The following is a 25828-nucleotide window of genomic DNA, read 5'->3' on the forward strand; positions in this document are numbered from 1 at the left end:
TTCCCTGCCTGCCTGTTTGGTTTTTTTTGTGTGCACATAATGAAATGCAGTACATTCACAGTACATATGCAGGCATACGGGCGCAAAAACACACGCATGTGCGGGGTAAAATACATTGAATATGCAGGGATAAATAACTAATGCAGTGTTTTACACATACGCTCGTGGACATGAGGCCTTAGCCTGGAATGTCCTATCATTTTTCTCCACATACGGAGCCGTCATGCTTTGCCGGCAGAGACCGAATATGGCGTCACGAACATGCACAGCATGATTTTTTTTTCTTCAAATTCCCTGTTTTGTTCGAAATGCTGTCCCCTCGCAATACCTGCTTGTCTTCTGCATCCTCCGCTCGGAGCACTCGGCTGTATATCAGCCAAGTGCTCTGAGCGGGGAACAGCTGGATGCAGAAGACAAGCGGCTCCGCTTGTCTTCTGCATCCTTCGCTTGGAGCGCACGGTGATCGCTCAATCATGTCTAAATTGGCCTATACTTGCCCATGTAAATATACCGTTCGAAAGATTTTACAGGACCAAAACATTATTTAGGTAAGTAATAGAGATGAGCGAACGTACTCGTTTAGGGCGATTTCACAATCGAGCATCTCTCTTTTCGAGTAACTGACTACTCGGGCGAAAAGATTCGGGGGGCGCCGGGGGGTTGCAGAGGGGAGTGGGGGGGGGAAAGAGCTCCCGCCTGTTCCCCACTGCTATTCCCCGCTCCACCACGCCGCCCCCCACCCCCGAATCTTTTCGCCCAAGTAGTCAGTTACTCGAAAAAAGCGATGCTCGATTGCGAAATCGCCCTAAACGAGTACGTTCGCTCATCTCTGGTAAGTAATCACACTACATATAAGGTCAAGTTGTTTGAAAAGTGACCATTTAATCTGAACAGTTTGGCCCTATATTTCTTTCCTCTCCATCTTCCCATTTACTCACTTCCCTTCTTCTTGCTTTCTCATTGTGATCCATGTTTTCAGGTTGGATCTCTCCATTGATTCCAATTTATATAATTATCTGATCTTTAATCCTAATGGCTTTTATTGCCTTCATTATACCTTTACAATCAGATTATTAAACAGTAAATTGTTGATTTAAACTTCGCTGCTCTGTAAATAAGCCCTGACAGGTTCAACATTTTGGTCCACCCAGTTTTGTTTTCTCATGTTACCTAAGATGCGTCTTTATGTACACCCATTGTCAATGCAAACAGCTAGGAGTTGTTGGAATCGAATAAAACTTTCTCTGTCTGATTGTAACGTTGATATAAGTGATTACAATATCAGAGCGAAAGGATCATTTATTGCGGGAAAACTGACCCCTTGTAGGGAGGCTCTAGTACCCTGTTGTACCGCCTCTAGCTTGGATACAAGATGTGATACAGGTGGGCATGGAGGCTCTAGTACCCTGTTGTACCGCCTCTAGCTTGGATACAAGATGTGATACAGGTGGGCATGGAGGCTCTAGTACCCTGTTGTACCGCCTCTAGCTTGGATACAAGATGTGATATGGGAGGGCACGGAAGCTCTAGTACCCTGTTGTACTGCCTCTAGCTTGGATACAAGATGTGATACAGGTGGGCATGGAAGCTCTACTACCTTGTTGTACCGCCTCTAGCTTGGATACAAGAGGACCTGTAACGATGGTGCCACCTGGCTCTGGATGGCAGACAACGAAACAGTTGCAGTTGCTCGTGCTTGTCGGACGATCAGACGATCTTCTCTACTAGTGATCTGCCTAGGGCAACCTGAGCCCGGTCGCATTGTGTGCCCTCATGTACTCACTTGTCCCAACACCTCCTAACAGTCTGGTCAGAACGGCCGGTGGGGGACAATTCATGGATACGACCATCCAGCTTCTCCCATCCCAATAATACGCCCCTCTCAGACTCTGGTAATGGGGTGAAATCTCTTCTCTGCGTCGTAGAGGCGTTTAGTGGTCAACAAGCTCTACACAAGCGGAGGAAGAAGAGGTCACCACACACAAGGAGCCTCCGAGAGCCTTTTTAGAGGTCACTTTTAGGGCCTCAGGTGGCAAGACCATTCATCTAATCACGCCACAATGCTAATCATTTGCATATCTGCCTGAGATGGAACTGCATGCAGAGTGTTGCAACAAAATGACAACTCCTTTTAGTGGCTGGATTTTTGTTTTTGACATAGTCTGTATATAACATTGCAATAATGACACAACTATCTAGTATACTCTATTTTTAATATGAAACAGCAAAATACTGAAGTAGAGATATATTAGAGTATATGAGATACTGAGTATATGGCCGCCTGCAGACGGCCGGGTCGGATCCGGCAGCGAGAATTCTCGCCGCGGGACCTGACCCGAGTGCCTGCAGAAAGCAGCGCGTACTCACCTGCGCCCCGCAGCTCCGGATCTTTCATGTGCCGGCTGCGCAGACCAGAGCCGGCGGCCGGCCCCGCACAGAAATAGAACTTGCTGCAGTTTGTTCTATCGCGCGGCCAAACCACAGCCGTCTGCCTAGGATTGCGTTTGCTAACGCAATCCTATGGCAGCTTCCAAGGGCGAAAATTCTGCAGGAAATCCCGCCGCGGAATTTCTGCCCGTCTGCAAACGGCCTATATTAGAGTATATGTAATAAGATATATTAGGTATATTGGGAGATGATAACTTTAGATAAATGATCAGGCAAAATTTAAATGGTCGCTGCACTTTGAAGCAACTTGTGTTAATATATGACGGCCAATGTGATAACAAAATCCCATTATTTATCTAAAATGACTCTTTTTTTGCTGAAAAATCCAATCTAAAATACTGGCCGCTAGGCATCTTCCTTCTAATTTGCTGTACATTCCTATTGCCAAGTAAAGTCCGTCTCTAGTAACAGGGTTAACCAGATGGAACTCAGGAAATGAAAGGAGGTGATGAGTCCTGCTGCCCATCACAGTCTATGGACAGAAGAGGGAAGGGAGAGAAGGACTCACACGGATATGCTTCTAGAGAAAACTCGAATGATAGATGCAGCCTTCAAAGAGAAAAACTAATAATAAAGGTAGGATACAAGTCATGTAATGGTCATATATAGTGTTATTTCTCATGTACACATGGCAAATTATTCTAAAAGTAATCTGCGTGTATCCTTCAAGCGAATGGCTGGTTCATTACTTCTCCTCCTATTATGGGCTGTACAACTTACCCTCTTAGCCCTTTATGAGGTGCCAGTCCATCATAGGGTGCAGGGTGAGTATGGAGCTGCGTCTTTGTATGGTATGTGACAGTAAATGAAACCTCTGTATGGAATCAGAGGCCTATAGGAGGTACAGTCAGCCCCCATGCTCCTCTATAGGATCCGTAATACAGCTTTGTACAACATGAAGCTGTGCAAGGAGCAGGGCGGGCATGTGTGATATTCTCAAAGCCAACAGCTCAAAATATTACATAAACAGGAAAAATGTCATTTTGTGAGGATTTCCAACAATAAATACCCAACAGCTTTTGTTGAGATGAACTACTTGACTCATTTTCTTTTGGCAAGGAGAAGGTCTTAAGTCTGATCAGAGGGTCACAGCACACATCCCATCATAAGTCCCATTGTCTGCTGCCCCTAATCCTGTATCTGTAGCAGTTAGGTATATTTACATGCGACTGGAAATCAGTTTCATACATCTGAACGGTGGATTTAATAGCAAGTACATGGATTTCTGCAAGGCTCATTGAGATGTATGGGATAGTCAGAGAGTTCCTGCAGCACATCTGTCACGTGTGAATACCCTCTAAATGCCCCAAAGTTCTGAGAAGGTCAGCAGAAACAGGAAAGTTTCTCTATTTGTTTTGCCTTGAGCCATCGGCAACACAGATCAGAGGTTGGTCAGCAGAGCACATATTTAAAGGGATGCGTCCCTTACATAAATACCTGTTTAACCCCTTTATTCCCATAGGTTCTTATTGAAGTTTTTTTTTCTATTTTTTAATTCTCTTAACAAGCAAAGAAGCCTAAAGATGCAACCTGCTAATATCGCAAGGAGAGCTTTCAAAGTATATCAATTCTGCATATACTAAGTACTTAACAACTACCCCGTTTCCCTGAAAATAAGACAAGGTCTTATATTATTTTTCGCTCCAAAAGAGGTGCTAGGGCTTATTTTCAGGGGATGTCTTATTTTTCCACGAACAACAATCTACAGTTATTCTTGAACAAAAAAAACATTTCTTCAAATATAGTCCCGTCATCACATTCTGGGCTTATTAGAGCCACAACGCTCTAATAAATTGAGGTCGGGAGTGGAGTGACCCCAGCGGGACTATCCGATCTGTGTGTGCCTGGCACTTGTCAATCCTTATTGTTTTGGGTGTCATGGGGTCTTTTAAGTGTGATTCTTTTGGGGGTGTATCTGCGTTTCTTGGTGAAGGGTCTATCTGTAACTTGGGCTTATTTTTGGGGTAGGTCTTATTTTCAGGAAAACAGGGTATCTGATGCCACACATTTCCTACATGGTGATCCCGAGGATGCTGTCAGAGTCAACTCCAAGGACAATGGCAGAAGTGAAGCTCTATAAGGGCTCCTTCAGAGTGACGATCACGGTTTTGCTGCCGCAAAATCCCAATTTTGCTCATGCGATGCCTAAGCGTCAGCGATGCTTATCTTTGCAAAAACATGGCTGCTGCCTGCGATTTTTTTAACGCATTTTCCTTGCGATAGACAATAGAAGTTTCTTATCGCATAGCACAAAAATCGCAAGTTTGTGCTTTGCGATGCGATAAAAAAGACGCTCCAAAGGGAAACAGGAGACAAAAAAAAAAGCAAAAAACGCTGAAAAATAGAAAAACGGCAGCATATCCTTTCACTCCACATCGTATGAGTAAAAAAATATCGCAAATGGGAATGAAACCGTGGAAAATCATTGGTTTCAAGATTCAGCGTTTTCACTTATTCTCACATTGCTCAAAAAAACGCACGATTTTCTCGCATGTCTGCTTTCACACCTGCCTCAGGGTCAGGTCAGGGTTTCTGTCTCTCTGCTCTGTTTTTGGAGAAGAGAACCTGAAATAAAAAGGAAAAAAAGATCCGTTTTCAAAAAACGGAAAGCGAATGGAAAGGCTTTAGTTTGCTTCCATTCAGTCAGGTCTCTGCCTTTTTTTTTTTACAGAAAAACAGCACAATCTGCACTTTCCCATTTGCTTTCCATTTTTTTTAAACCCCATTTAAATCGATGGGCAACAAAAAAAAATAAAAAATCATTTTTTTCCATTTTATTTCAGTTTAACATAGTAGGTTAGGGCCGCAAAAAGACACGTGTCCATCCAAATCAGCCTGTTACCCAACAATGCTAATCAGAGGAAGTAAAAAAAAAAAAAATGGAGGTAGAAGCCAATTTTCCCCATTTAAGAGAAAAAAATTCCTTCCAGACTCCAATCTGGCAATCGGAATGCACCCCATGATCCTATTTGCCTTGGCAGCAGCTGCCTGGCATTGGTTGCTCTTCTAAGCGAAATCCCCAAGTCCTTTTCCATATCAGTGTTAGGCCGCCTACACGTAGGCGATCTGGATTCCGCTTGCAGAAGCCTACAGCATAATCCAGCTCTGACCACGGCTGGCGACCGCGGGTACCTTTGATTTCGCCCTCGATTGTGCTTACAGTCTTTTTTTTTAAATATTTGTTTTTGCCGCGCCATAGCTGGGTGATGACGCGGGTATCCGCATCCTATCCGTAATGTCAATTGCAGATGGGCTGCATGTCGGATGGCTTCCATTGACTGCTGAGTCCGCGCAAAAATAGAACATACTGTGATTTTAAATCCGCTCGCGGAAATTGCAATTGCATCTGTTAATGTAAACGTACATGCGAGTGCTCTATTTTTTCAATTGGTGCGGAATACCGCAGATCGTCCGTGCGGATGACGATTGCAGATTCCGCAATTGAAATTTGGTTTTGTGCAGGCGGCCTTAGCCAGGGGCTTTCCATTCCTTAAAAACTATATAAACTTGGTATCGCAGCTTACCAGCCACTATCTATGTACAGACACAAATGGAGTGTATTAGTGTGTATGGGATACAGTAGAATGAAGGAGGTCAGGTTACCAGGGAGAAAAATATAGATCGATAGTTTAACCCCTTAGATGCCACGGTCCCCACATGAGCTAAAATGAAACAAAAACATTAAAAACATACCAGAACTATATTAATTTGGTATTCTATGAGCCGCATGGTATAAAAAAAAAAATAACACAAAAAAGAATTCTTGCTTATTTTTTCATTTCACACACCAAAAAAATTAATAAAAGTTAATCAGTGAAAGATGTGTATCCCGGGACGGTGCCAGTAAAAACTACAACCCGCGAAAACAAGCCATCGTACAGCTTGGTCGACGGAAAATAAAGAGCTTATGACTTCTGGAAGGAGTAAACGGAAAAAAAAGCTGTAAAGGGTTAAAAGGATCTCGATAACCTTCTCTAAAAAGGACTCTAAAGTGCTTGACCAGCACTTACTGCACCGAATCACACAGCTCAACAGTTCCCAGGAACAGAAAGGCCCGCAGTGAAATACAACACCAAGCGGGGTATGGATAGGGATCGCTGTGATGGAACAGCCCTGTAAGCTTTATTCACACGCTCCTGTCCGATTTTGGTCAGTGACTGATTTGAACCCGCGCAGATGTTCTTGCTGTACCTGTATATGTTGTATGTGTCCATTTTTTACTTTCTGTGCCATCCACTTTTCTCATGTGCAAAAAAAAGACGGAAAGCGGCCTAATTTACTCCTTTATTGCGTTGCTTCGATGTGTAAAAATGGAGCGCACCATTGACTGTAATGGGTCTGTGTGTTGCTTGTGGGCAGACAGTTGCACGCATGGATGGCACATGGATGAGGATTTTGTCCGTTTGCAGGAACCTGTCAGCAGTTTTTACCAATAGCAGTGCTATAATAAGGCTGGGTTCACACAGGACGGAAAACCAGCAGAAACCTCGCGTTTTGGCTGCACCGAAAACCTGCCAGATTTCCACGGGAGAGCCGCAGCTTCAAAACCCGTGGTATTTCACCGCGGGTTTCGGAGCGGTTTGGCCCGCCGGCATTCTCTCCCCATAAAGAGGAGTGAGGCGCAGCGAAAAAAATAAAAGAAGAATTGACATGCTGCGGAATTGAATTCCACACCGCATGTCTGTTTCCGCCCAGCTTTGCTGCAACGGATTGGCCGCCTCGTGTGGACGAGATTTTTGCAAAATCTCGTCCACATGGCTGGCTAATCCCGGGATTAGGAGCCGCGGGCGGAATTGCCGCATGGAAATTCCGTCCTGTGTGAACCCAGCCTAATGCCAGACCTGACCCCACAGCTAAAGTGAGACCTTGCAGCGGTGTGTGGATGACGCCTAGTATGCCATCCAAGTCAGAGGAGGTGGACTTGTAGGGAAAACAGGAGGGCGGAAGTATACCTATTGTAGGGTAGGAGATGAGACAGCAATTGTAGGGTTAAAGAGTATCCTGAGCCTGTTTAATACTGCAGTGAAATGTATCCAATCAGTTTGCTTTTAGATAAGGAAGCAATGTCTTTGTGTGGATGGCATAAGAGAGTATGTTGCCTTTTGTTGTTGGTTCAGTCTTGGGAAATGATTCCACTGAACACACTCATATATATGTGTGTGTGTATGTATATATTATATATAATATACATACACATACACACACACCGGTATAATGAAGTATCTATGCTTTCTGAAGAAACAGCCCGGGTATCATTGGACTCTACAACACTAGCATAAGAGTACCCATATTACCCCTGGCCAGGCCGATGCCTAGAACCCACTTCCGGCTTTAGGTAGGAAACAATGACATGAGTATGGCAGCTAATCACTTAAGCTGCTGCGGTAACATGTCCTTATGTCATTACTCTGCAGATAAACCAGGGACCAGAAAAACAGGAACTACATGGGAGGCAAGAAGGACTTATGTTGTTACAGCATTGTAAGCATCTACTGGCAAAAACATCCCCCGATAACCCCTTTAACCTTTCCAATCCACTGTCTGACGTCTGAAGACATTCTGATTGAAGCCTGTACAACTCCGATGTCGGAAGACGTCTTGCAGGGCATTCGTACTGTATATTACTGGCCACTCTGTTGTTGGGGGGGCCTCTCCAGCATGTCCCAAACTGCAGTAAAGGCTCTAGCCAGCAGATGGCGCCATTGTATAATGGCAGGAAGAAAAAGCCCCCTAGGAAACCCTGAATCTAAAATTGGATTGCAAAGGGTTAAATCTAATTTCATAGAAAGGCAATAACGGCAACTATCGTATGTAGTGGATACATTTCAGGGTCTATAAAAAACAAGTGCTGAAATCTGATATATCCTATCCTATACTTTTCCCTAAATGTATTTCCCCAAGTCTGTTTAGAGGTGTTGGAGAAAACAGGAGTACCCCAGAGAAACCTGCGGCCAAAGTGCATCCAAAGTGCAGGCACATGTTTGTATGGTACATTACATAAGACAACGTGTGCCCGTTGGCACGCCAAGAACCACTTCAGTTTTCAATAGCACTTCTGGTTTAGGTGTGGAATTCTTCCTACTAACCAGAAGCCTCGAGCTCACTTCCCATTAGTGATTATCAGCGATAAAATTACAGCTACCATCACATGCGATAAAGGGAAACAGATTCAGTCAGCACTTCCTACAACTAAATGAAAGGGCTTCCCCAGAACTAAACTATTGATGACCCATCCTCGGACCACCTCAAAACTGCCAAAGCCACCCCAAAGGCATGAAAGTGACCTCAAATGTGCCAAAACCATCTCAAACGCTGCAAAGTCACCTCAAAAGCGCCAAAGTAGGGAACCACGGGGGTCAGTATTGACGGGGGTTACTAGTAGGGTTCCACAGGGGGCAGTGTTGAGCCTTATTCCGTTTAATATATTTAGTAATATGCCTCCATAGGAAAACATGAAAGATTTAAAAAAAAATTTAAAAAAATTCTTTTCGCAACATTACGTGAGTGAAAACATCGCAAATGTGAAGGAAACCAATGAAAATCATTTGTTCCATAAACTACCCTTAGCTTAAAGGGGTTGTCCCGCGCCGAAACGTTTTTTTTTTTTTTTCAACAGCCCCCCCGTTAGGCGCGAGACAACCCCGATGCAGGGGTTAAACAAGAACACCGGACAGCGCTTACCTGAATCCCCGCGCTCCGGTGACTTCTTACTTACCTGCTGAAGATGGCCGCCGGGATCTTCTCCCTCGGTGGACCGCAGGGCTTCTGTGCGGTCCATTGCCGATTCCAGCCTCCTGATTGGCTGGAATCGGCACGTGACGGGGCGGAGCTACAAGGAGTCGCTCTCCGGCACGAGCGGCCCCATTCAGAAAAGAAGAAGACCCGGACTGCGCAAGCGCGGCTAATCTGGCGATTAGACGCTGAAAATTAGATGGCTCCATGGAAACAAGGACGCTAGCAACGGAGCAGGTAAGTGAAAAACTTCTTATAACTTCTGTATGGCTCATAATTAATGCACAATGTACATTACAAAGTGCATTAATATGGCCATACAGAAGTGTATAGACCCACTTGCTTTCGCGGGACAACCCCTTTAAGGCCAGGCTCACACAAGTGTATTTGAAAGAGGTCTATGGACATATGACGAGAACATTGTTCTTCCTCTTCAAGTCACGGTCAGACCACACATGGGATATTGTGGACAGTTTTGGGCACCGGTACTCAAGAAGGACATATAAGAGCTTGAGCGGGTACAAAGGTGGCAACTGAAGTCATAAATGGAATGGGTGGACTACAATACCCAGAGAGGTTATCAAAATTGGGGTTGTTTAATTTAGAAAAAGAGATGGCTGAGGGGCGACCTAATAACTATGTATAAATATACCAGGGGCAATATAGAGATCCCTCCCATCATCTGTTTATATCCAGGACTGTGACAAGGGGGCGCCCTCTACGTCTAGAGCAGTGGTTCCCAAACTTTTTCAGCAATGGAGCCCTTTTTGAAGCGAAATTTTCTCGTGGAACCCCAAAGCGGGGCAGAGGGTGTGGTCAAGGGAGGGGTTAGGGGCGTGGCTTACCACAACATATGATTTTTACCTCCATCATTAAAAAAAAAAAAAGGACAGGGCCATTTAAAAGAGAAAACAGGGAGTAACACGGGAGCACTGGATGGGCTATTGATATACACTATATTTATAATTAACATGCTGTGGAATTAAATCCCGCAACACCTCAATATTCGCACGGATTTTGTGCAGATTTTGCCCACAGCGTGTGGATGGGATTTTCAAAATCTCATCCACTTTGCGTCTACAGCTACCGTGAATTCTGCAGCAAATCCACCGCATTTTGTGACCAAGTGACCCGCTCGAGTAGTAATAGGTGACCCCTATTGCGGACCCAGTAGTAATAGGTGACCCCTATTGCGGACCCAGTAGTAATAGGTGACCCCTATTGCGCACCCAGTAGTAATGGGATCCCCCCTATTGTTCTTCTCCCAGTAGTAATGGGCAGAGGTGTAACTTGAGGCTGCTGGGCCCCAGTGTAAAGTCTGGAACTGGGCCCCCAACCACAAAGCTTCATTGATAGTATTGATTAGCAATATTGGAAAAAGAGACTTTATGGGCCCTCTATTGCACCTGGGCGTGACCGCACCCTCTATAGTTACACCTATGGATCAAATCCGAATAAGTGACCTGCATACTTGCATCCTACTGAATACAGTATAAGGGTGCATTCAGACGACCGCATATCATCTGGGTATACACGCCGGCCGATATACGGCGTCTCTCTCTGCAGGGGCAGGAGGCTGGAAGAGTCGGGAGCAGTGCATCGAGCTCCCGCCCCCTCTGCACTATTTGCAATGAGAGGAGGTGGGATGGGGCGGGGCTAAGTTCCAGGAGCTAGCTCCACCCCCGCCCCGCCTCTCCTCATTGAAAATACTGCAGGGGGGTGGAGAGGAGGCAGAGAGGAGGTGGGAGCTCAGAGCACTGCTCCCGGATCTTCCAGCCTCCTCCCCGTGCAGAGAGACGCCGTATATCGGCCGGCGTGAATACCCGGCCGATATACGGTCGTCTGAATGCACCCTAAGGTTGTGCTCTCGATACCCTTCTTTCCTTGTCTCTATAGTAACACCAATGGTAATGGGCTACCCCCTATTGCTGTCCCCTGGTAGTAATGAGCTCCCCCCTATTGCTGGCCCTCGGAAGTAATGGGCTCCCCCCTATTAGTGTCCCGCGGTAGCAATGGGCTCCCCCCTATTGCTGGCCCGCGGTAGCAATGGGCTCCCCCCTATTGCTGGCCCGCGGTAGCAATGGGCTCCCCCTTATTGCTGGACCGCGGTAGCAATGGGCTCCCCCTTATTGCTGGACCGCGGTAGTAATGGGCTCCCCCTTATTGCTGGCCCGCGGTAGCAATGGGCTCTCCCTTATTGCTGGCCCGCGGTAGCAATGGGCTCTCCCTTATTGCTGGCCCGCGGTAGCAATGGGCTCTCCCTTATTGCTGGCCCGCGGTAGCAATGGGCTCTCCCTTATTGCTGGCCCGCGGTAGCAATGGGCTCTCCCTTATTGCTGGCCCGCGGTAGCAATAGGTTCCCCCTTATTGCTGGCCCACGGTAGTAATGGGCTCCCCCCTATTGCTGTCCTTCAGTAGTAATGGGCTCCCTCCTATTGCTGTCCCTCAGTAGTAATGGGCTCCCCCTACTGCTGTCCCTCGGTACTAATGGGCTTCTTCCTATTGCTATCCCTTGGTAGTAATGGGTTCCCCCCTATTGCTGTCCCCCGATGGTAATGGGCTCTCCCCTATTGCTGTCCCCAGTAGTAATGTCCGGACACTGCTACATCAGTGAGTAGAGCAGGGACCTAGACCCTCGGTCGGAGCCCCTGAGAAGCTCTCGTGGAGCCTAGTTTGGATAATGCTGGTCTAGAGGAAAGAAGGTTTCTACGCAACATAGAAGAGGGTTCTTTACTGTAAGAGCAGTGAGACTATGGAACTCTCTGCCTGAGGACGTGGTGATGGCGAGCTTACTTAAGCGGTCTTACACAGCTGGGTTTGAATTATTGATTCCGCGATTGTCACCCGCACGGATGATCCACGGTAATCTGCATACATTCAAACATGAAAACAATTGACATTGTGGATAGATCATGAATACCCGCGATGGTGTAGGAAAAAAAAGATTCAAAAAGGAAAACCTGTACAGCGCATGTCTGACAGCGAGCCGCCGGGTCCATCCACAGTAGATTTAAATGTGGACGCCAGCTGCGGGCCTAAGACGATACAATATTACGTTATATCGCTGATTACATCAGAAGGGTCGGTGATCGGGGATTATTCCGATTCCCAGATTGGAGTCGGGAAGGAATTTTTTGCCCTTAGGCCTCCCTCACACAGGCGCTTTTTACTGCGCTAATCGCGGTATAACGCCCCCATTGTTTTTAATGGGAGCCGCTCGATCGCAGTGCTTTTCAGCGCCACAATTTTCAAGCGGTCTGTTCTATTGTTGCGTGTGTAGCGCTCCTCAATCAATGATGAGAAGCGCGAAAAAACTGCGTCAGTCGCAAACGAAAACGAGGCGCGGCATTTTCTACAACGCATGTGTTGGGGGCCATAAATGGGGAAAATTGGCTTCTACTTCATTGTTGTTTTTTTGCCTTCTTCTGGATCAACATTGGGGGTAAAGGTCTTTGTTCGGCCTAACATTCTATGTTAAAATCACCTCACGTGGCCTCAAAGCGCTAAAGCCATCCCAAAAGACACAGAGCCGCCTCAGAAGCACCAAAGGCGTAAAAGTGACCTCGAATGTAATAAAACTACCTCAAATTCATCAAAGTCACATCGCGCCGCCTCAGAACTGCCATAGCTACCTCAAAGGCGTAAAAGTTACCTCAGATGTGACAAAGCCACCTCAGAAGCACTAAAGTCGCCTCATGCCACCTCAGAACTGCCAAAGCCAACTCAAATGTGCCAGTCACCTCATGGTGTCTCAAAGGCACTAACGTCACCCCAGAACTGCTCAAGCCACCTCAAAAGCACTAAAGTCACCTTATGCCACCTCAGAAGTGCCATAGCTACCTCAAAAGCATAAAAGTTACCTCAGAAGTGACAAAGCCACCTCACGGCGCCTCAGAAGCACTAAAGTCGCCTCATGCCACCTCAGAACTGCCAAAGCCACCTCAAAAGCACTAAAGTCACCTTATGCCACCTCAGAAGTGCCCAAGCCACCTCAAATGTACCAACCACCTCAGAAGCACTAAAGTCACCTTATGCCACCTCAGAAGTGCTATAGCTACCTCAAAAGCATAAAAGTTACCTCAGATGTGACAAAACCACCTCACGGCGCCTCAGAAGCACTAAAGTCACCTTATGCCACCTCAGAAGTGCTCAAGCCACCTCAAATGTACCAGCCACCTCAGAAGCACTAAAGTCACCTCATGCCACCTTAGAAGTGCCCAAGCCACCTCATGCCACCTCAGAAGTGCCCAAGCCACCTCAAATGTACCAGCCACCTCAGAAGCACCAAAGTCACCTCATGCCACCTCAGAACATCCAAAGCCACCCTAAATGCCCCAGCCACCTCACGGCGCCTCAACAGCACTAAAGCCACCCCAGAACTGCCCAAGCCACCTCAGATCCCCCCAAATCCTCCCAACACCCCACTACTACAGCCCTCACCCAGCCTGGCCCCACAGGTGGCCATCACCTCATGGCCGTCAGTGCAGACCTCTCACCCCATGGAGGCTTCCCTCCGGCTTCCTAGCACAGGAAATCCCCCCTTTGTGTGTAGTTCCTGTCACACTCCTCTGCCCTGTGACATCGTCTTCCCCAGCAGCACCACCATGTCTCAGCCTGCCCCCCACCCAGGCGCCTCCTCCCTCCGTCCCGACGTGCAGTCTCCGCACTCAGCGGCTCAGTCCTCCTCAGCGTGCTGCTAGCGGATAGTGCCCGCTGTCCACGGCCGCCTGCAGAGCCGGTAAGTACACAGCAAGGGCCGAGAGCCCCCCGTCACCCCGCCGAGCCGCCCTGCAGCAGCGCGAGGGTTAATGTGCAGCCCTGAGGGAGTTGTGAGCCTCCCGCGATATGGCGACCGTCTCAGCCCCGTCCGGGCAGCTCTTGGGTGAAGGTCTGGGCTCTATTGTTTGCAGGGGGCCCTTGGTTTCCATCTTTGTGCCTGTGCTGGGCCCCGGGGACGAGCTGGGCATGGCATCCTGTGTCACAACTTCTCCGGAGCCTCATGCTGAGGAGCTGCGCTGCTCCTTCAAGGTCCTTCTTCAGGGACTTCAGGCGTCACTTTGGGGTTCTGAGGTCATTTTTTGGGTTGCTGTGAGGTAATAATATTTCTTCGCCTGGTCTGGAATCCATTCGTTGTGCGAGCCTCCATCACGTCCGCTTTTTTTGTTTGTGTACATCTGCGTCTTGTCCTCGGGGACGGGATAAGGGCCGCCAGCGCCATGGGAACGGATCCGTGGCTTTGTCTTGCGCTCCGTAGGGTCTGCATACAAATTCGTTTTCTGAAAGCCGTTCGGACGCGAGTGCAACTTTACACCGGGCGGCTTTTGATCGAACGGCGACCAAGTTTATTTATTTTAGTCTAGCGACTGATTTATCGCTTTGTTGTTTGCAGTCGCGCTTTCAAACGGTTATTTGGACGATCGCCGCCTTGTCGAAAGCAGTCCTTAAAAGCGAGTTCAAGACGGGCGCGGATTCGCCGCGGTATTTACAGTAGTAGCAGCAACCTAGATGAGGTTTTGAAAATCTTGTCAACCATTGCGGAAATAATCCGCACAAAATCTGTGCGAAAATTGCTGAATTGAATTCCGCAACATGTTAGTTTTATCGCCGTTTCCGTGGTAAAATCCACCTCTTCTCAACGAGGGGTGAAATATGTGATAAAATCTGCACCAAATGCCGGTTTGGAGGGCGACTTTCCGATACTGATTTGCAGCGTTACGTCGGCTGCAGATCGGCGCAAGTCTAAGGGCGCGTCTGCCCGAGCGTAGGTGAGCTGCGAATTTACGTGCACTTTTTTTTTGCACGTGTAATTCCTTTGATTGCAATGGGTTCATTCATATTTGCGTATTTTCTTAGCGCATTTCGGGCTCCTTAAAAAAACGTGCTGAAACACCGTATTAAGAATATGGAGCGCGTAAATGCGCTGCACAAAAACACGCATTAGCTTATATAGGCTGCGTTATTGCGCGACTGAGACCCGAAGCCTGTGGGAATGCCCGCCTAATGGCTGTGGGAATGCCCGCCTAATGCCTGTGGGGAATGCCCCCCCTAATGCCTGTGGGGAATGCCCCCCCTAATGCCTGTGGGGAATGCCCCCCCTAATGCCTGTGGGGAATGCCCCCCTAATGCCTGTGTTGCGTCTGTGGAACATATAGCATGTTTGCTGTGGCCGGAGCCATATGTTTGTATTCACCTTGTGGAGATCAAAAGGGTGTCTTTGTAGCCAGGATAGCGAACCCCAGGGGGGTACAACTTTCTGTGGTCTGGGAGCCACATTGCCATTTTGAAGCACTTCCAAGGGCCACAAGGGTATTCCCGGCCGAGACATCTATGGCATATCTTCAGTATATGCCATAATAAATTAAAGTAAGTTCCACTTACAGGACTCCACCTATTTGGAGAATGGGGTCACCTTTGCCTCCAAACTGCACTCCAGAGAGGAGGACAATGGAATAACCAGGCATTTTATGAGTCCTATATACTACAATAGAGAGAGCTGCATGTATATACAACGCCTCTAACTCATTTCTGGAGTGCCAAATGGGTCAAGAGACTTTAATCTCCAAATATGTAGGGGACGTGGACATGGCTGCACAGTACACCCTTAGTACTTGTACTAATATATAGGGGCCCAGACATGGCTACACAGTGCACCCTTAGTACTTGTACTAATATATAGGGGGCCAGACATGACTACACAGTGCACCCTTAGTACTTGTCCTAATATATAGGAGACCAGACATGACTACACAGTGCACCCTTAGTACTTGTACTAATATATAGGGGGCCAGACATGACTACACAGTGCACCCTTAGTACTTGTACTAATATATAGGGACCCAGACATGGCTACACAGGGCACCCTTAGTACTTGTCCTAATATATAGGGGGCCCAGACATGGTTACACAGGGCACCCTTAGTACTTGTACTAATATATAGGGGACCCAGGCATGGCTACACAGGGCACCCTTAGTACTTGTCCTAATATATAGGGGACCCAGACATGGCTACACAGGGCACCCTTAGTACTTGTACTAATATATAGGGGCCCAGACATGGCTACACAGTGCACCCTTAGTACTTGTACTAATATATAGGGACCCAGACATGGCTACACAGGGCACCCTTAGTACTTGTACTAATATATAGGGGACCCAGACATGACTACACAGGGCACCCTTAGTACTTGTACTAATATATAGGGGACCCAGACATGGCTACACAGGGCACCCTTAGTACTTGTACTAATATATAGGGGACCCAGACATGGCTACACAGGGCACCCTTAGTACTTGTCCTAATATATAGGGGACCCAGACATGGCTACACAGGGCACCCTCAGTACTTGTACTAATATATAGGGGACCCAGACATGGCTACACAGGGCACCCTTAGTACTTGTACTAATATATAGGGGACCCAGACATGATTACACAGTACACCCTTAGTACTTATCCTAATATATAGGGGACCCAGACATGATTACACAGTACACCCTTAGTACTTGTACTAATATATAGGGGAGCAGACATGGCTACACAGGGTACCCTTAGTACTCGTCCTAGCATATAGGTGACCCAGACATGACTACACAGTGCACCCTTAGTACTTGTACTAATATATAGGGGACCCAGACTTGGCTACACAGTGCACCCATATTACTTGTCCTAATATATGGGAGACCCAGACAAGACTACACAGGGCACCCTTAGTACTTGTCCTAATATATAGGGACACAGACATGACTACACAGTGCACCTTTAGTACTTGTCCTAATATATAGGGACCCAGACATGCGTACACAGTGCACCTTTAGTACTTGTACTAATATATAGGGACCCAGACATGGCTACACAGTGCACCCTTAGTACTTGTCCTAATATATAGGGACCCAGACATGGCTACACAGTGCACCCTTAGTACTTGTCCTAATATATAGGGACCCAGACATGGCTACACAGGGTACCCTAAGTACTTGTCCTAATATATAGGGGACCCAGACAAGACTACACTGTGCACCTTTAGCACTTGTCCTAATATATAGGGGACCCAGACAGGGTTACACAGGGCACCCTTAGTACTTGTCCTAATATATAGGGGACCCAGACATGGCTACACAGGGCACCCTTAGTACTTGTCCTAATATATAGGGACCCAGACATGGCTACACAGTGCTCCCTTAGTACTTGTCCTAGTATATAGGGGACCCAGACATGACTACACAGTGCACCCTTAGTACTTGTCCTAATATATAGGGGACCCAGACATGACTACACAGTGCACCCTTAGTACTTGTCCTAATATATAGGGGACCCAGACATGACTACACAGTGCACCCTTAGTACTTGTCCTAATATATAGGGGACCCAGACATGACTACACAGTGCACCCTTAGTACTTGTCCTAATATATAGGGGACCCAGACATGACTACACAGTGCACCCTTAGTACTTGTCCTAATATATAAGGGACCCAGACATGACTACACAGTGCACCCTTAGTACTCGTCCTAATATATAGGGGACCAGACATGGCTACACAGGGCACCCTTAGTACTTGTCCTAATATATAGGGGACCAGACAGGGCTACACAGTGCACCCTTAGTACTTGTCCTAATATATAGGGACCCAGACATGGCTACACAGTGCACCCTTAGTACTTGTCCTAATATATAGGGGACCAGACAGGGCTACACAGTGCACCCTTAGAACTTGTCCTAATATAGGGACCCAGACATGACTACACAGGGCACCCTTAGTACTTGTCCTAATATATAGGGACCCAGACATGGCTACACAGTGCACCCTTAGTACTTGTCCTAATATATAGGGGACCAGACAGGGCTACACAGTGCACCCTTAGAACTTGTCCTAATATAGGGACCCAGACATGGCTACACAGTGCACCCTTAGTACTTGTCCTAATATATAGGGGACCCAGACATGGCTACACAGTGCACCCTTAGTACTTGTCCTAATATATAGGGGACCAGACATGACTACACAGTGCACCCTCAGTACTTGTCTTTTCCTTTTGCTGTGCCATGTGTCACTGTTCACCCTGACATGGCAACTACATGTGCGCACCCCTGGTGTACCGTATGCCTTCATACATGAGCACCTCAGTTGATGAATGAGCGTCTGCTCATTCACTTTAAGGTTTGTGTAAATGGGCCTTTAGCCAGCTGCCATTAGGGGTTTTATGAAGGTACATTCACACATATTAAGGCTGTGCTCATTTGCGTCAGGGGAAGTCATTTGACTTGTGCCTTTTGCATAGCCATAAGCTCCTGTTCACCCAATCGAGACTAAAATGGTGTTTTTTTTAGTCTGTTTGGCCAGCATGCTTTTACTCTTTTAAAACATTTTTCTTTACTGTATAGGAAAGACTTAATGCGACTGCATAAACCGGGTCTGCGCAGTATACAGCTCTTGTTTTAGAATGCGGCCAGTGGCTAATGTATGTTGCTGTATGGCCTTACAGTGGCGTATGCTGGAGATGTATCGGAATACTCTGCATAGCACCAACACCCTGTGATCAGAGCCTTGTCCTCACTTCGGCTGCTGAAGTTTATTCATCTGAGAAGAGTTGCACTTTTGTTGAGGAGTTGCCTCTGTTTTAATGTATGTACTGTACCTTGGACATCGCTTGCACATGCGCAGAGCGGTGCGGGCCGCCTGGGAGTGACACTTCTGTGCGGGCCTCTGCGAGACCTGCACAGAAATAGAGAATGCCGCGATTTGTTTTCCGCGTGTGATTTCACGCAGACAAATCGCGGCCATCTGCATAGGATTGCGTTTTTTAATGCAATTCTATGGCAGCTTCCACGGGCGGAAATTCTGCGGGAAATCCCGCCGCAGAATTTCCGCCTGTGGGCAGGGGGCCTTATTCGTTCCATGCAGGACAAAAAAGGAAACCGTTTGGCATGGTGTTGGCCAGTAGAGCAAAATGTGACTCTTATCAATAAGAGAAACACAGCATTCTTAGGGCTCATGCCCACCAGCGCCGCGTGATATGCCCGCGGATTTACGCCATGGGAGTACAGAGATACTAAACAAAGAAGTGCCTGCGAGTGATCACGGATTTCCACGGTCTCTATTAATGCTATAATAATGGAGACCTCTGGCGGCTAAAATTCGTGGCAAATAGAACATGCCGCGATTTATTTCTCGCTGCGGAAATCCGTGGCAGAATTCTGCATGTGAGCATTGGCAGGCAGAAAACTATTCGGTTCAATAGCACCTAATAGTCGCGGAATTCATGCCGCGGGAAACGTGGTAGAAATCAGTTTGTTGGCATTCACCCTTGTAGATTTGATAACTTTTTCCTCAGGCTACGGCCGCATGCACACGGTGGAGCCAGATTCCTCATGCAGAATGTGGACCTGGCAGCAGCGGCGCCCGCGCGACCTGCTTTCTGTACTGCGGATGTTCCGCATGGCTCGCCAACGGACATGCACAGGCAGATTTATCTTTAAACTGCAGCTTTTCCCAATGGAAGCCGTCTGTGCGGACACCGCAGCAAGTTGGAGCGTGCTGCGATTTTTTCATCCGCTCGTGTGCATGAAGAATCACTTCTGCATAGCATGCTATGGGCGGTATTCGCTGCGGAATCCGAAGGCAGAGGCCCGTTCTGGATTCCGCAATTTAAATCCGCCCGTGTGCGTTCACCCTTGATAGAATAGATCCAAAGAAATATATACACACACATATATAAAAAAAAGTGCACAGACATGGTGTGATTAATTTGCACTTAAAACAATAGCAGAACAGGATGAGTAAATAATATAATTAGTCAACTGATAAGAATGTGAAAGTTTTATGGCCTTGAACTTTTTGTTGAGGGTCACCAGGCCTGATGGCTGATACTGGCATGGATATTGCACAACTAAAAGAAGCAGTGCAGAACCGAAAAACATGGAGAGAGCTCGCTTATAGGGTCGTCGAGGGTCGTAAATGGTTAACAACAACCACATTTAACTACCTGCGGATGTCCAATGCATCCCTATGGGGCGCGGATCACGCGTGCGGGTGAAACACTGCGGATTTTAAATGTGTTTTAGCTGTGGACATGAGGCCTAAGGGTCGTCTCACACGAGTGTATGCGTAAAACGCTGCGTGTATACCACTGTGTGAGCTGGGGGTGTGCAGACATTGCTTTGTGGGGCAGCAACCTTGTACTGCACAGGACAGCGCATCTTACGCACAGTGTCATGCGCAATATGACTTTTAAAAAAAGCTCTGTTGCTTAGCAACGTTGCGTATAAGCGCCACACATACATAATTTTGTATGTAAAACGTGTTTTTTTTTTAGGTGCCCATAGAGAACAGTATGGCTCTATCGTGCGTAATACACAGTAAAATAGAACATGCTGTCAGTCCAAACTAAAAATCGTGGTTCATCCTTATCAGCAGTTCTATGGGTAGTGCTGATAGCATTGTTTTCCCCTGTAGAACAAAGGATCTGAACACAGATAGAGTCTTAAAGGGGTTGTCTCGCGAAATCAAGTGGGTCTATACACTTCTGTATGGCCATATTAATGCACTTTGTAATATACATCGTGCATTAAATATGAGCCATACAGAAGTTATTCACTTACCTGCTCCGTTGCTAGCGTCCCCGTCGCCATGGTTCCGTCTAATTTCGGTGTCTTTTTGCCTTTTTAGACGCGCTTGCGCTGTGCGGTCTTCTCCCTTCGGCTCCGCTCGGCAGCATCGGCGTTTTGGCTCCGCCCCCTTGTACGCGTCATCGCGTAGCTCCGCTTCATGACGTGTGCCGGTTCCAGCCTCCTGATTGGCTGGAATCGGCACGTGACGGGGGCTCAGCTACGCGATGACGCGTACAAGGGGGCGGAGCCAAAACGCCGATGCTGCCGAGCGGAGCCGAAGGGAGAAGACCGCACAGCGCAAGCGCGTCTAAAAAGGCAAAAAGACACCGAAATTAGACGGAACCATGGCGACGGGGACGCTAGCAACGGAGCAGGTAAGTGAATAACTTCTGTATGGCTCATATTTAATGCACGATGTACATTACAAAGTGCATTAATATGGCCATACAGAAGTGTATAACCACACTTGATTTTGCGAGACAACCCCTTTAAGGCTTCATTTGCGCACTTAATTGTTCTTAAGTAGCTGAGTAGCTACTTAATAGTTTATGCAAAATGATCGCTCAAAGCTGTCACTCAAACTGTCTCTGAGCGATCATTGGCTCGTGTAAACGGGCCTTTACCCTATAGTCTTATATGAGAAGGTGCCCAGCTGTGCTCAGACTATATCCTGTTCTTGACACAATGTCTGCCAGCTGTACAGATATCTAATTGTAGCCTAAGGACCCCTTTACATGGAACGATTATCATGGCATAAGCGCTGCGGAATAAGTTGGCGCTTTACAAATAAAGATTTATTATGGCATGGGAGTGCGATGTAAGTTTCTCCACACAGCCATAGCAAATAATGGGCGAATCTTGAACAAGAATGTGCCAAAAATAGGACATGCTGCGATTCATCTCTCTCAGACTCTAGGTCAATGAGAAAACTAGCCCCTATGTATAAACACCTTGAAGATAATGGGTTATTTTCTTGAGTTCTGGCAGTGATAACATAATGGAATGAATAATAGCGTAGATTCTGCACTAAATGACCGTTAGAATTCCTGTGGTCTCTTCATCCCGTTACATTCAATGGGACATAATTCATACATTGTGGATTTTAAATGAGCATTGTGTAATAAAAGGATTGTCATGTCAGTTCTTGACACGGTTTGTGGGTTGGGCGGCTGCACTCCGAGATTAGCTACTACGTATTTGTCTTAGTTTTTAAAGCTCTTTAGCTCTGCTCCATTAGATCTTTGACTACTGTTTACCAATCATTTCTGCAGATGTCGCAGGTAGTCAGAGAGACACCCTGTCTCCTCATTGGTTCAAGGAGACACATCCCCTTTCTCATCATTGGACAATTTGTCACCTCCCTCTGCAGCTCTGCACAAGTCTTATCACATGATGACTGTCAGTCTGTGCCCAGAGAGCGGAGTCCTATTAGGCTTCCTATCCACGGGTGTTGCGGTGTCCCGCGGCAGAGATCCATCGCGGGATACTGCCGCCCGGGACCAGGAGCCGGCACACGGATCTCTGCTGTCAGCCTATCTGACATGTAGGCTGACCGCGGAGAATCACGGCAAATCGCAGCATGCTGAAAGGAGACGGGACGGGGCAGGGCTAAGTTCCTCGAATTAGCCCCGCCCCCGTCCCGCCTCTCCTCATCGCAAATAGTGCAGAGGGGCAGAGAGGAGGCAGAGAGGGGGCGGGAGCTCAGAGCACTGCTCCTGGCTCTTCCAGCCCCCCCCCCCCCCCCTGCAGAGAGAGACGCTGTATATCGGCCGGCATGAAAACCCAGCCGATATGCGTTCGTCTGAATCCAGCCTAAGCCTGTGACAGCAACCTATCAGTCAGAAGGCGAGGTCTAATAGACTGTGTTACATGGCAGACATGGAGGCTTTTGCCAGGCCTCTGGCTGCTGTGGGAACCCATTGGTACCTTCGATCACACTGCAGGGTGCCAATGGGTGATAGAGCCATCTCTTCCGCCCCCCCAAAACCCTCCCGTTCATTTGCTTACTTGTTGCTGTTACTATTGATTGTGGCATGTAAGGGGTTAACCTACCAGCATCTGAGGTTTCTTCATTCCTGGCTGTCAGTAGTCAGCCTTAAAAGGATATTGTGCAGATTTAAATCCTATAGGTGAGGTCAGTAAATGTCGTATTGCGGTCTCTTAGGGGTTAAACAAGTCATGGACTTTGCTCACACCGGGTGATCAGCTTGGCTGTGTTTAGTGAAATAATTTGGACCAAGCATTGAAATATGGAGATTATATTCTTGTACATTATGTGTTATGGTGATACGAAACGCTACTCTAGAAGGTACAAAGTAACGTTTTCTGCACTGTTTATAAAGTAGCGATCCCTCTGCTGCAGTTCGTCTTGTTACTTTTGTGGCTTTAGTTCTTATATAAGTGAAGGATGGTAACAAAACTGTGAAAGTCCAAGTGGTTAAACTCCCTGTTCGTTTCCTGTTAGCTGGCGGGCCTTCACCACTTCCCCCAATAACCCGCGTGGTTCGTTTCTCGCTCGTTGTATTGTTTTGAATTTCACTGCATTTAAGAAAGAGAAGGGATATTTTGGAACTGATGTTTTTAGCAACAAACATTTATTTGTGGTTAGTATTAGGAAATGAAGAATGCTTTATAAATTGCATTACCCTTTGGCGTCGTTCCGCTGTCTTTATTACATCTGGAAGGTTTATTTATCTTCAGATATGTAGCTGTTCTTTACGGTTTGGGTGGACAGCTGGATTAACTGAGCGGATTGTGTTATAGGGCTTATTCACACGGGTGTTGGCGTTTTTACGTGCGTCCGCCAGCGAAGTTAACGCGTAAAAGGGCGCACAAATCTGCTGTTTGTGTGCCCGTTCAGATGGCCCGAGCCTGGCGCACATTCGCCGAGGCCGCAATGCCATCGAGCAGGGGCAGATGGTTTAGCTCTTCCCTCCCCCTCACCGACTTTCAGCAAGGGGAGGAGGCGAGATCTACTGTGTTAAGCTCCTGCCCCCTCTCCGCCCCTTTTTGGCAGCCAGCAATGGGAGGGGATGGTGCAGGAGCTTAGCAACAAGCTCCGCCCCCTTCCATGCACTCCCATTCCAAACAGCCAGCAAAAGAAGGGGGGAGGGAGTTTAGCAGTCACGTTGTAAAACTCCCGCCCACCTCCCTTCTCCGGGCGCTGTCATAGGCTCCCATAGGAGTCTATGCAGCCACCGCCGTATTCCGGCCTGTTCCAGGACTACCTTTCCTGGCCGGCATAAAAGTGTCTGGTGCCATATTGACCGGCTGGATGTTTTTTTCCGCTGCGGGAATACGCCCATCTGATCTGATGCATTGGAATCCAGTGCATCAGATGGTAGCGTATATCAGCCGGCCGTGAAAAGGGCGGCTGATATACGCTCGTGTGAATAGAGCCTTATAGTGAGGGGAGTTCTCTGTCCGATTAGACTGCTTGCACACCTGCGTTAGAGTTTTTGCCTTTCTGCTCAGTTTTTGGAGGAAAGAAACTGAAATAAAGCCAAAAAAAATCATCATTTTTTTCCCCAAATGATTTCAATGGGGTTTCAAAAAAAAATGCAAAGGCTTCCATTTATTCAGGTTTCCTCTTTTTTTCTTTTTTAAACAGAAAACACTACAGACTGCACTATTCCAAAAACAGAAACCTGAAGGAGTGGAGGCAAACTGAAGCCTCTCACGATTTTTTAAAAACCCCATTGAAATCAATGAGGAAAAAAACGGATCTGTTTTATTTCAGTTTCTCTCCTCCGACAGAAACCTTGAACTAACGCAGATGTGAAAGCGTCCCTAGGGCCCCTTCACACTGGCGATCGCGATTTTGCAGTGAGAAAATTGCAGCAAAACCCCAGTGTTTTTTTTTCCTGCGATTTTGAGCGCCAGCGATCCTTTTTGCTGAGAATAAACTTGCATTTCATCATTTACACCCGCGATTTTCTGGAACGATAAAATCGCACGAAGGTCAGTAGGAGTTTCTAATGCTAAAAACGCATCGCACAAAAATCGCAAGTTTGTGCGTTGCAGTGCGATAAAAAGGAGGGTCCATTGCGAAACATGGGAGATAAAAAATCCCACCCAAAAAAGGCAGAAAGATTGGACATGCTGCAATTTTTTTTCCCCAAGCGCATGCGTGAAAACATCGCAAATGGGAATAAAACCATTGAAAATCATTGGATTCTGCGTTTTTTACTCACTCATATATCGCTCAAAAAGCACGCAATTTTCTTGGAAGTGTGAAGGCCCTTAGACAGCTTCCTTAATGTTCTGTACTGTTACAATACAGCTCTTGCTACAGGTGATTGTGTAATTGATGTAAGGCCCTTTCACATCTGCGCTGGAACATCCGCTCGGAGTTTTCATCACAGATCCGGCGCAGAATATCAGAAGAAAAAGCTCTTTTTCATCTGGTAAAATGCCGGACAGCCGAGCAGAAACCAAACGGTCCCCATTATAATCAATGGGTTTATCCGGCGCCGCTATAAGACGAATCCGTTGGGCCAGGGGATTCCGCTTTCCTGCTCCCATAACAGATGTAAAAGCAGCCTTACATCCTGTTGTAGCCCGAAGGGAACCGTCATAGGAAAACTCACTAGGAGAGCTAGGAAAATGTGTTAAAATTATGTTTTAATACGAATACTACCAAAACATGAGCACCAATCGCCAGATAAATGTCACTAGCAGCCAAAGGTTTGAGGGCAACTTCACATGTTTAGTTCTGCTGCAAGTATATAAGTTCTCCCCCGTCTCCTCCTAACCGCGATGTAAAAAGCTGCCACAAAAAGGCCCACGTGAAAGCACCCTTACAGGGGTATTCCAGAGACTGGATGTTTTTTCCCATTCACTGGATGCTAAAAACTGGTAGACCCGTTGGGATCTGACCAGTAGGACCCTGAGAATGAGGGTCCTGTTTCTCCCATCCTCGCTGCAGCCCCCACAGTGAGGAGGAGATTGCATGGAGCAGCAGTGCCGTTGCATTCATTCTCAATGGGACTGCTGGAGATAGCAACACATGCAGCGCTCGGTCGTTTCCGTACGCTCAATT

The 25828-nt window shown here is 47.2% G+C and overlaps 1 protein-coding gene across 6 annotated transcripts in view; it reads left to right on the forward strand.

The window, feature by feature from the left end:
- Positions 1-25828, forward strand: part of ST3GAL6 (ST3 beta-galactoside alpha-2,3-sialyltransferase 6) — a 139850-nt gene that overhangs the window by 10054 nt on the left and 103968 nt on the right. For 2 of the 6 annotated variants that reach the window (XM_066599162.1, XM_066599167.1), the window contains exon 1: positions 13802-13918. The exons of 2 other annotated variants lie outside the window; for them this stretch is intronic. The gene's annotated coding sequence lies outside the window, so the exon portion shown is untranslated. Of the gene's footprint in view, positions 1-13801; positions 13919-25828 lie in introns of those variants that run through there. 2 more of the 6 variants (XM_066599163.1, XM_066599164.1) reach the window with 1 other exon arrangement.

Source organism: Eleutherodactylus coqui, chromosome 4 (genome assembly GCF_035609145.1).
Source record: "Eleutherodactylus coqui strain aEleCoq1 chromosome 4, aEleCoq1.hap1, whole genome shotgun sequence".
Taxonomy (NCBI): Eukaryota; Metazoa; Chordata; class Amphibia; order Anura; family Eleutherodactylidae; genus Eleutherodactylus; species Eleutherodactylus coqui.